Source organism: Pinus tabuliformis, chromosome 3_2 (assembly GCF_031772625.1).
Source record: "Pinus tabuliformis cultivar Carrire ecotype Pingquan chromosome 3_2, CPIR1, whole genome shotgun sequence".
NCBI lineage: Eukaryota > Viridiplantae > Streptophyta > Pinopsida > Pinales > Pinaceae > Pinus > Pinus tabuliformis.
Window position 1 is genome coordinate 1048539696 of NC_142302.1, and position 10754 is coordinate 1048550449.

General features: G+C 37.1%; 1 long non-coding RNA gene across 2 annotated transcripts; it reads right to left on the minus strand.

Moving 5' to 3' along the window:
- Positions 1–9250: 9250 nt before the first annotated feature.
- LOC149184188 (uncharacterized) lies at positions 9251–10163 on the minus strand. Of its 2 annotated transcripts, none has more exons than XR_016257759.1 (4): positions 9994–10163; positions 9817–9879; positions 9692–9726; positions 9251–9574 (listed from the first exon to the last, which is right to left on the minus strand). It is a non-coding gene; the product is annotated as an uncharacterized LOC149184188 (long non-coding RNA). The 2 variants fall into 2 exon arrangements; XR_016257758.1 differs by having other exon boundaries at positions 9817–9906.
- Positions 10164–10754: the final 591 nt, after the last annotated feature.

Sequence of the window (10754 nt, forward strand, 5' to 3'; positions counted from 1 at the left end):
ACATGAGCATACTTGAGTTGACAGAACTAAAAAAGCAGCTTCAGTAGCTTCTGGATAAAAAGTACATCTGCCCCAGTGTGTCCCCTTGGGGAGCCCCCGTACATTTGTATAGAAGAAAGATGGAACCTTGACATCATGCATCGATTATTGTCAGTTAAATAAACTGACCATCAAAAATAAATATCCCTTGCCACGTATTGATGATTTATTTGATCAGGTGCAAGGAGCCAAAGTATTTTCAAAAATCGATTTAAGGTCCGGCTACCACCAAATAAGGATAAAGGAGGAGGACATTTACAAGACTGCATTCTGAACTCGTTATGGTCATTATGAGTTCGTGGTGTTGCCATTTGGCCTCACAAATTCCCCAGCTACCTTTATGAGTTTGATGCACAGTATTTTCCAGCCCTATCTTGATAAGTTTGTACTGATTTTCATTGATGACATTTTAATATACTCTAAGAATCAGGAGGAGCACAAAGAGCATCTAAGAATAGTGTTTCAAAATTTGCAGGAAAATCAGTTATATGCTAAATTTAACAAGTGTGACTTTTTCAAAGATCAGATCCAATACTTGGGTCATGTTATATCAATAGATGGAATAGCGGTGGACCCGGAGAAGATCAAAACCATTATGGAATGGACCGCTCCAAAGAATGTCGCTGATATCAGATCATTCTTAGGTTTCGCTGGGTACTACCGTCAGTTCATCGAGGGATTTTCAAAAATCACTTTCCCAATGACCTCTTTATAGAAAAGGGGACGCACTTTCCAATGGAAAACGGAATGTCAGCAAAAGCTTTAAAAGATTAAAACACCTACTTACCATTAAAGGTAGCAATTCGGAAAAGTCTTTCGTCGTTTGCACAGATGCGAGTAAAGAAGGTGTTGGTGGAGTGTTGACACAAGAAGGAAAATTTATTGGTTACGAATCACGGAAATTGGAGTGTGAACAATGATATTCTGCTTATGACCTTGAATTAACAGCAGTAGTGCATGCACTTAAAATGTGGCGACTCTACCTACTGGGGAAGAAATTTCTGTTGTTAACAGATCATAGCAACCTTGCAAATTTCTTCAACTAGTCTAGCTTAAATGCTCGACAGGCCAGATGGACAAATTTTTTTGGTGAGTTCAATTTTGAAATGAAAGATCTTAAAGGGAAGGAAAATCGAGTGGCCGATGGATTGAGTAGGAAAGTACATTGTATTTATGAGGTCCAAATCAGCCAAGTACGCTCAAACATTCCTAAAATCATAAAGGAAGCGTCTATCAAAGATCCAGAGTACACTTTTCTTTGGCAACAAACAAAGGAAGCTCTGTTGAAAGGGGAAAATCAGATTTCGAAATAAATTTCGATAACATCCTTACCTTTAAGGACAAAATTTATGTTCATAACCAAAACTCTGTTAAACAATTAATATTAGATGAGTTTCACAGGAAACCATGTGCTGGCCACCCAGGTTACTAGAAACTATTTTCAGCCATCAAGAAAGGGTATTTCTGGCTCAAGTTAAGGAAGGATGTTACTGAGTACTTGTCCAAATGTTTGGAGTGTCAGTGGGTGAAGGCAGAACATCAGCATCCCGCTGGTTTGTTGCAACCATTGCCCATCCCAGAATGGAAATGGGAGACCATATCACTAGACTTCATCACTAGTTTACCCCGCACCAGGAAGTAGCACGACTCATTTATGGTGGTAGTAGACATATTGAGCAAAACTGCCCACTTCATACCTGTGAAATCCACTTACAGAACCGTGGAAATCGCAGACATATTTATGAAGGAATTTTTTCGTCTTCACGGAATACCTAGGGTGGTAATTTCTGATAGGGATGCAAAATATACATCCATATTCTGAAAAACCCTCTTTTCAAGATTGGGTACCCAGATCCAATTTAGTACTGCTTACCATCCTCAAATGGATGGAAAAATTGAACGGGTAAATCAAGTGCTGGAGGACATACGATGCATGTTTGTGATGCAACAACCACATAAGTGGGAGGAGTACCTCCACCTAGTGGAATTTGCGTACAATAATGGACATCATGAATCACTGGGCATGAGCCCCTTTGAGGTGTTGTATGGAAGAAAGTGCAGGGTGCCCATATATTAGAATAACCCAGTTAATAAGCTAGCATTGTGTCCTGACATGCTAGCAGAGATGGAGGAAACTGATAAGAAGGTTCGACAAAATCTAAGGGCTGTCCAGGATAGGCAGAAAATGCAAATAAAAAGAGGACATACAAAGAATTTCAGCTGGGAGATCACGCATATCTAAGAGTAAAGCCCCAGAAAAGTTCCTTACAATGGAGGGGTTGTGATAAGTTAGCACCTCAGTACTGTGGACCTTTTCAAGTCTTGGAATGGATTGGAGCGGTAACCTATAAGCTTGTGTTACCAAGCCACATTCGGGTCCACAACGTTTTCCATGTTTTGTTGTCAAAAAAATATGTGTACAACCCACACCATATAATAAGATGGGAAAATATTTAGGTAATGAGTTAAGGGAATATATATATTTGTGGATAAATTGTTTTTAGGAAATTATGACTTTGAATTGTGTATGTCCAAGTCGAACCGGAAGGAGAGTTTTTGGCAGAACCTCTTCATGTTCTTGATATGAGAGAAACCTCATTGCGAAAGTGAGCCATCACCCAAGTTAAAGTGTAGTGGAAGCACTTTGGCTTGGATGAGGCCACCTGGGAAGAGGAGGGATTTATGCGGGAAGCTTATACGGAGTTATTTTCTTAAATCAACAGAACACCAGGATGATGTTCCTCATATGGGGGGGGGGAGATGTAACACCCCAAGCTACATGAAATAATTACTGTAGTTATTAAGTTCATTTTTATGTCTTGCTGCATTAATTTATTTTACGTTATGATAATCACTGAGGCTGGAAGGCCAGATTACAATTGGTTACCTAATTAATGAGTAATTAGGAGTTCAGACATGTTAATAAAAAAAACTATTTGCAATAATTAAAAGAAATAGTTATCAAGAAATAGTTACACCCCTGCCCTGGAAAGGGAAATATAGAGGGGGAAAGAATGCAGAGAGGCTATCCTAGAGTTGGGTGGAATAAACCAGTGGGAAGTCGCTCAAATACAGTCTAAAGAGTACAGGACTTGAGGCTGGATAGTGGGTCCTGAGGCCCAAGGTACCCGACTATAGCTGGATATAATCTAGTTGTGAAGGAGAGAAAGTGCTCGGGGGAGAGTCTGGACGTGATTGCTAGGCTCGTGGCTGGGAGGAGAGACTTTCCAGACAAATTTGGATTTATATGCTAACAAGTTTTAATCAGATAAGTATCATAGATTTCATTTAGGAAAGGATGATATTAGATTATAGAAAGTTACTTGCTTATAATGACAGAATAATGTAAATGCTCCTTAAAAGTATATTAGAACAGAACTAGTATGGAATTCGCTTCAAAAGGGACAAGCAATGAATATACAATAATGCATAACAACTAGGAAATAATGAAACCATACATGAAGCATTTTATTACCTGTATGATATAGCTACATCACGTATTTAGAAACGTGAGGAATAACCCTTTTTTATTCACTGAAAGAATCAAATTAATCTATAAATTGTGACAGAGAAAAGAATAAACCCTAAGGCGGAATTCCTCCCGATAAATGGTGAGAATCATTGTTTCAGTCAACTGTAACAAGAAAGTTCGAATAAACGAAGCAAGGAGGAGACAACTCCCTAACTATTGATTAAGCAGATACATTAAAGTAGAAATTGAAAAATAAACTATCGAGCATTCCAGAAAGACTGTAATAGCGATGAACCCCATATATAATCAATTAATGAAAGCACGTATATCTAACTGAATAGACAAGCATGATCTCAACAATCCAAAGAAATCAGGGCTGAGCGGTCTGAATGTGTCCAAACGGGGGAAAAATCCGAAAAGTTCTCGAGTTCTTAGTTCCTCGAAATACAAGTATTACCAGAAGATTTAAGTTACACATGGTCTTGCAAAACAACAAACAATCATATGAGCCAAGAAGCTTAAAAACCTATCGACATATCAACCCTGGTATTTACCGGGAGCGACATTTAACAAATTTATACAGTCTTCCAAATAAAAACAAGAATTTGGTAAGTTCAGAATAAAGCTTTCTGCTAAAGCAAATCTTCCACATGCAACCAAAGCGAAACAATCAAACCTAGGGAGCCCGTGGTAAATATTTTCCAACTTATGAATAGCCATGGAGAATACAAGTTCGCCTGACTTCAGGAGGCACAAACATGACCACGAAAAGACCCCGACGGTTACAACATATTACCAGCAAGACCATATACAGTGATTCTCAGAGACTTTAGGGAGAATGTTTGACTTTTTAAACGGTAAAGACCAATGATTCCAAGAATGACAACCTTACCTGAGTTCGAAGAGCTCCATCTGTGGGCCGTCCGCCTCCATTGGATAGGAAAAATCGCTTGGTTAGGTTTAGAAAGAAGAAATATAGAAAATTGTAAAAGAGATACCTGCATGACGTATTCTCACCTTCCTGAAATTGGTGTTGGAACTTGCTACCCTTCGTTGAACTAGAGGAACCTCGTGCCATTTCTGGATAATGAGAGCCACTTGTTAAACCTTTATATTCAACAAGAAATTAAAACAAATTCCAAACGCATAGGGTAAGAGAAAACTTGAATGAGCGAGGTTAAAGGTTCTGGTTACCTCCCTGCGAATGATGGACAGACAACGCCATCGCTCATGGTAAAGTAGTTGTAGAATCAACTGAGAACCTGGGAGAAAAAATCGTTGCAGAGCAGTCGAGACCTCAACCTCTAGGTAGCAAATGACCTCCCTGCCAGCTAGAGGCGGTGAGTTGGGTAGTTGGAAAAGCCCTAAACCCTTCTCAAGTGAGGAAAGTGCATTGTATTTATGAGGTCCAAATCAGCCAAGTAGGCTCAAACATTCCTAAAATCATAAAGGAAGAGTCTATCAAAGATCCAGAGTACAATTTTCTTTGGCAGCAGACAAAGGAAGATCTGTTGAAAGGGGAAAAGCAGATTTCGAAATAAATTTCGATAACATCCTTACCTTCAAGGAGAAAATTTATGTTCCTAACCAAAACTCTGTTAAACAATTAATATTAGATGAGTTTCACAGGAAACCATGTGTTGGCCACCCAGGTTATTAGAAACTATTTTCAGCCATCAAGAAAAGGGTTTTTTTGCCCAGGTTAAGGAAGGATGTTACTGAGTACTTATCCAAATGTTTGGAGTGTCAGTTGGTGAAGGCAGAACATCAGCATCCCGCTGGTTTGTTGCAACCATTGCCCATCCCAGAATGGAAATGGGAGACCATATCACTAGACTTCATCACCGGTTTACCCCGCACCAGGAAGCAACATGACTCAATTATGGTGGTAGTAGACAAATTGAGCAAAACTGCTCACTTCATACCTGTGAAATCCACTTACAAAACTGTGGAAATCGTAGACATATTTATGAAGGAAATTTTTCGTCTGCACGAAATACCCAGGGTGGTAATTTCTGATAGGGATGTAAAATTTACATCCACATTCTGGAAAACCCTCTTTTTAGGATTGGGTACCCAGATCCAATTTAGTATTGCTTACCATCCTCAAACAGACGGACAAACCGAACGGGTAAATCAAGTGCTGGAGGACATGCTACGCATGTTTGTGATGCAACAACCACATAAGTGGGAGGACTACCTCCACCTAGTGGAATTTGCGTACAATAATGGACATCATGAATCACTGGGCATGAGCCCCTTTGAGGTGTTGTATGGAAGAAAGTGCAGGGTGCCCATATATTAGAATAATCTTGTTAATAAGCTAGCATTGGGTCCCGACATGCTAGCGCATATGGAGGAAACTGATAAGAAGGTTTAACAAAATCTAAGGGCTGCCCACGATAGGCAGAAAATGTATGCAGATAAAAAGAGGACATACAAAGAATTTTAGCCAGGAGATCACGTATATCTAAGAGTAAAGCCCCAGAAAAGTTCCTTACAATGGAGGGGTTGTGCTAAGTTAGCACCTCGGTACTGTGGACCTTTTCAAGTCTTGGAATGGATTGGACCGATAGCCTATAAGCTTGCGTTACCAAGCCACATTCGGGTCGACAATGTTTTCCATGTTTTGTTGCTAAAAAAATATGTGTACAACCCACAACATATAATAAGCTGGGAAAATATTCAGGTAATGAGTTAAGGGAATATATATATTTTTGGATAAATTGTTTTTAGGAAATTATGACTTTGAATTGTGTATGTCCAGGTCATACCGGAAGGAAAGTTTCTAGTAGAACCTCTTCATGTTCTCGATCTGAGAGAAACCACTTTGCGGAAGTGAGCCATCACCCAAGTTAAAGTGCAGTGGAAGCACTTTGGCCCGGATGAGGCCACCTGGGAAGAGGAGGGATTTATGTGGGAAGCTTATACGGCGTTATTTTCTTAAATCAACAAAACACCAGGGATGATGTTCCTCATATGGAGGGGGGGAGATGTAACACCCCAAGCTCCATGAAACAATTACTGTAGTTATTAGGTTCATTTTTATGTCTTTCTGCATTAATTTATCTTACGTTATGATAATGGCTGAGGCTGAAAGGCCAGATTACAATTGGTTACCTAATTAGGAGGTCAAACATGTTAATAAAAAAAATAAACTATTTGCAATAGTTTAAAGAAATAGTTATCAAGAAACAATTACACCCCTGCCCTGGAAAGGGAAATATAGAGGGGGAAAGAATGCAGAGAGGCTATCCTAGAGCTGGGTGGAATAAACCAGTGAGAAGTCACTCAAATACAGTCTAAAGAGTACAAGACTTGAGGCTTGATAGTGAGTCCTGAGGCCCAAGGTACCCGACTGTAGCTGGATATAATCTAGTTGTGAAGGAGAGAAAGTGCTCGGGGAGAGTCTAGACGTGATTGCCAGGCTCGTGGCTGGGAGGAGAGACTTTCTAGACAAATTTGGATTTATATGATAACAAGTTTTAATCAGATAAGTATCAGAGATTTCATTTAGGAAAGGATGATATTAGATTATAGAACATTACTTGCTTACAATGACAAAATAATGTAAATGCTCATTAAAAGTATATTATAAAAGAACTAGAATCGAATTCGCATCAAAAGGGACAAACACTAATTATACAATAATGCATAACAACTAGAAAATAACGAAAACCAGACATGAAGCATTTTATTACCTGTATGATATAGCTACATCACATAATTAGAAACGGGAGGAATAACCCTTTTTTATTTACTGAGAGAATCAAATGTAAAATATAAATTCTGATAAAGAAAAGAATAAACCCTAAGGAGGAATTCCTCTCGATAAATGGTGAGAATCATCGTTTTAGTCAGTTGTAACAAGAAAGTTCGAATAAATGAAGCAAGGAGGAGACGAATCCTTAACTGTTGATTAAGTAGATATATTAAAGTAGAAATAGAAAAATAAACTATCGAGCATTCCAGAAAGACTGTAATAGAGCCGAACTCCATATATAATCAATTAATGAAAGCACATATATCTAACCATAGTTACCAAGTTCGGCCGTACTGCAGAAAAAAATTCGAAAATTCGCCGGTTCGATTCGATTTGCGAATTAATACGTCAATTCGAGTTCGGTACGGTGTATTAGATATTAGGTTCACAATTATAAGTTCATGGATTAACGGATTAAGACCAGTGCAGATTTTTATGCATTCATGAATCATAAGCATATTGAATGGTATTTAATAACAATATGTTTCTCCCATGCGAGACATAATGGCATAGAGCTATAATAGTTGCCTATTATAGGCCTGAACTTGCACTTAATTCTGGATAGGTATAGTTGAAATGAAGTTTTAATAGCAAAGCTTGCTTCCAAAGCGTTCTTCATAGAGGAGCACTTGTATTTATGGTAATCTACTAATCCTCCAAACAATGAAGATCGCTACAAAACTCATAATTAAGCTTTCTCTTCTTTATCACCGCTGGTGAGATGCAGAGAATGCTGGAGTTATTGGAATCATATGACCCTGGGGTGCTCTGTCCGCTACCACAGCTGCTGCTGCAGCAGCTAAAGGTAGCGTCCAACACTCCATCTGGGTTACCAGGAACATGAATATTGATGGTGCTGCTCTTTTTTTTCAAACCCAAAGAGAAACTGCCCAATGATGACCAGTGCAGATTTTTAATCGTAACGAGATTTTTAGCTTTCCATTTACGGTTCAAAAACTTTTGGGATCTATGAAATGGCAAAGATTATGGTTAAGATCTCATTTTATGCAATAAGAATTTTACAGGGAATTCCTCAACAACTTAGTAATTAGAGATTTAGATTTCTATACACGGTTAGAAATTTGATTATTTTAATTTTAGTTTGATTTTGATATTTTATTATACATTATTTACAAATTATTTTACCACATAATATGGTATAATGGAAAATAAATTACTAATACAAAAATCTAAATTTTTTATTAAATAATTAATTTAATTAAAAATAAATCAATATTATCATTGACATTAAATAATATAAATAGCTCATATATATTGAGAGATGAGTTAGTAATTTCTATATAATTGCAACTAAAAGAAATATAACTTCTATTTTAACAAGAATTATGAAATAATGAATTGGTTGCGAATTGGTACCTCTTTTATAAAAAGAAAAAATCTAATTTCTATATCGTGTTAAATGAATAACTCTTATAAAAAAAAAAAGATAAATCAATATTATAAAAAATTATTAAACATATAAAATGGTAAGCTTCCAAATCCACAATTTAAAAAAAAAAAATAGAAAAACCGTAACTTTTATATTACAAAAAATTATAAAATGGAAAAATTCATTACTATAAAAGATATAAAACGGTAAGCTTCCAAATTGACAACTTTTATAAAAAAAAATAGAAAAACAGTAACTCTATATTATAAAAAATTATAAAATAGCAAAATTCAGTTTACAATGGATAAGACTTAAAAAAAGTAAAAAAAAAATCCAATATTAAAAAAAAGAATATTAAGTATTTGTAAGACATATAATGTCGAATTTTTTCGATATTGAATTTTATAGTATCGAATTTTTTCGGTATCGACTCGAATTCGAATTCGAATTTGGTAACTATGTATCTAACCGAATAGACAAGCATAATCTCAACAATCCACAGAAATCAGAGCTCAGCGGCCTGAATGTGTCCAAACAGGGGAAAAATTTGAAAAGTCCTCGAGTTCTTAGTTCCTCGAGATATAAGTATTATTGGAAGATTTAAGTTACACATGGTCTTGCAAAATAACAAACAGTCATATGAGCCAAGAAGCTTAAAAACCTATCGACATATCAACCCTGGTACTTACCGGGAGCGACATTTAACAAATTTATACAGTGTTCCAAATAAAAACAAGAATTTGGTAAGCTCAAAATAAAGCTTTCTGCCAAAGCAAATCTTCCACATGCAACCAAAGTGAAACAATTAAACCTAGGGAGCCCGTGGTAAATATTTTCCAACTTATGAATAGCCATGGAGAATATAAGTTCGCCTGACCTCAGGGGGCGCGGACATGACGACGAAAAGACCCTGACGGTTACAACATATTACTTGTAAGACCATATACAGTCGTTCTCATAGACTTTAGGGAGAATGCCTCACTTTTTAAACGGTAAAGACCAATGATTCCGAGAATGACAACCTTACCTGAATTTGGAGAGCTCCATCTGTGGGCCGTCCGCCTCCATTGCACAGGAAAAATCGCTTGGTTAGGTTTAGAAAGAAGAAATATAGAAAACTATAACAGAGATACCTGCATGACGTATTCTCACCTTCTTGAAACCGGCGTTGGAACTCGCTACCCTTCGTTGAACTAGAGGAACCTCGTGCCATTTCTGGACAATGAGAGCCACCTGTTAAACCTTTATATTCAACAAGAAATTAAAACAAATTCCAAACGCATATGGTAAGGGAAAACTTGAATGAGCGAGGGTAAAGGTTCTGGTTACCTCCCTGCGAATGATGGACAGACAACACCATCGCTCGTGGTAAAGGAGTTGCAGAATCAACTGAGAACCCGGGAGTAGAAGTTGTTGCAGAGTAGCTGAGACCTCAACCTCCAGGTAGCAAATGACCTCCTTTCCGACCAGAGGCGGTGAGTTGGGTAGTTGGAAAAGCCCTAAACCCTTCTCATCGTCGGATTGCCCTAGCGAGATCGACGGATAAAAACAAAAAACACTGTCGCAACCAGGTTTCACCGTTGGACAAACACATGCAGTAGAGTAACCCAAAATCAAGCCGCGTGGATGGACGTACACAGGGTCTTTACTCTGGAGTAGGGTGATGGGCCTAACGCCTCGAGGGAAGCCATGTGACCCATTAATGTATGGCAGAGACAATAAGGCAAACTGTGTAACATTTAGTAAAGCACTTAATTAATAAATGTGCCATTGAAACCCTCGTCCGCCACCTTGGCATATAATTTAGAACTAGAATAAGTCGTAAATCTATGTTATATATATATATTATGTATTATAGTTAAATGATGTTACAATTTTATTTATTAATTAATTGTATCACATAATTTGAAATTATCTTAAAAATCAATTTTTTATTTTTACTTTTATTTTAATTTAAATAATTAAAAAACTATTTTTATTAAAAAAATAAACTATATTTTCTTTTTAAAATAATAACAATAAATTTTCATTTTCTCATATCTAATTTATTATATAATATCTTTGGTTATGGAAACCACCACCAAAACAAC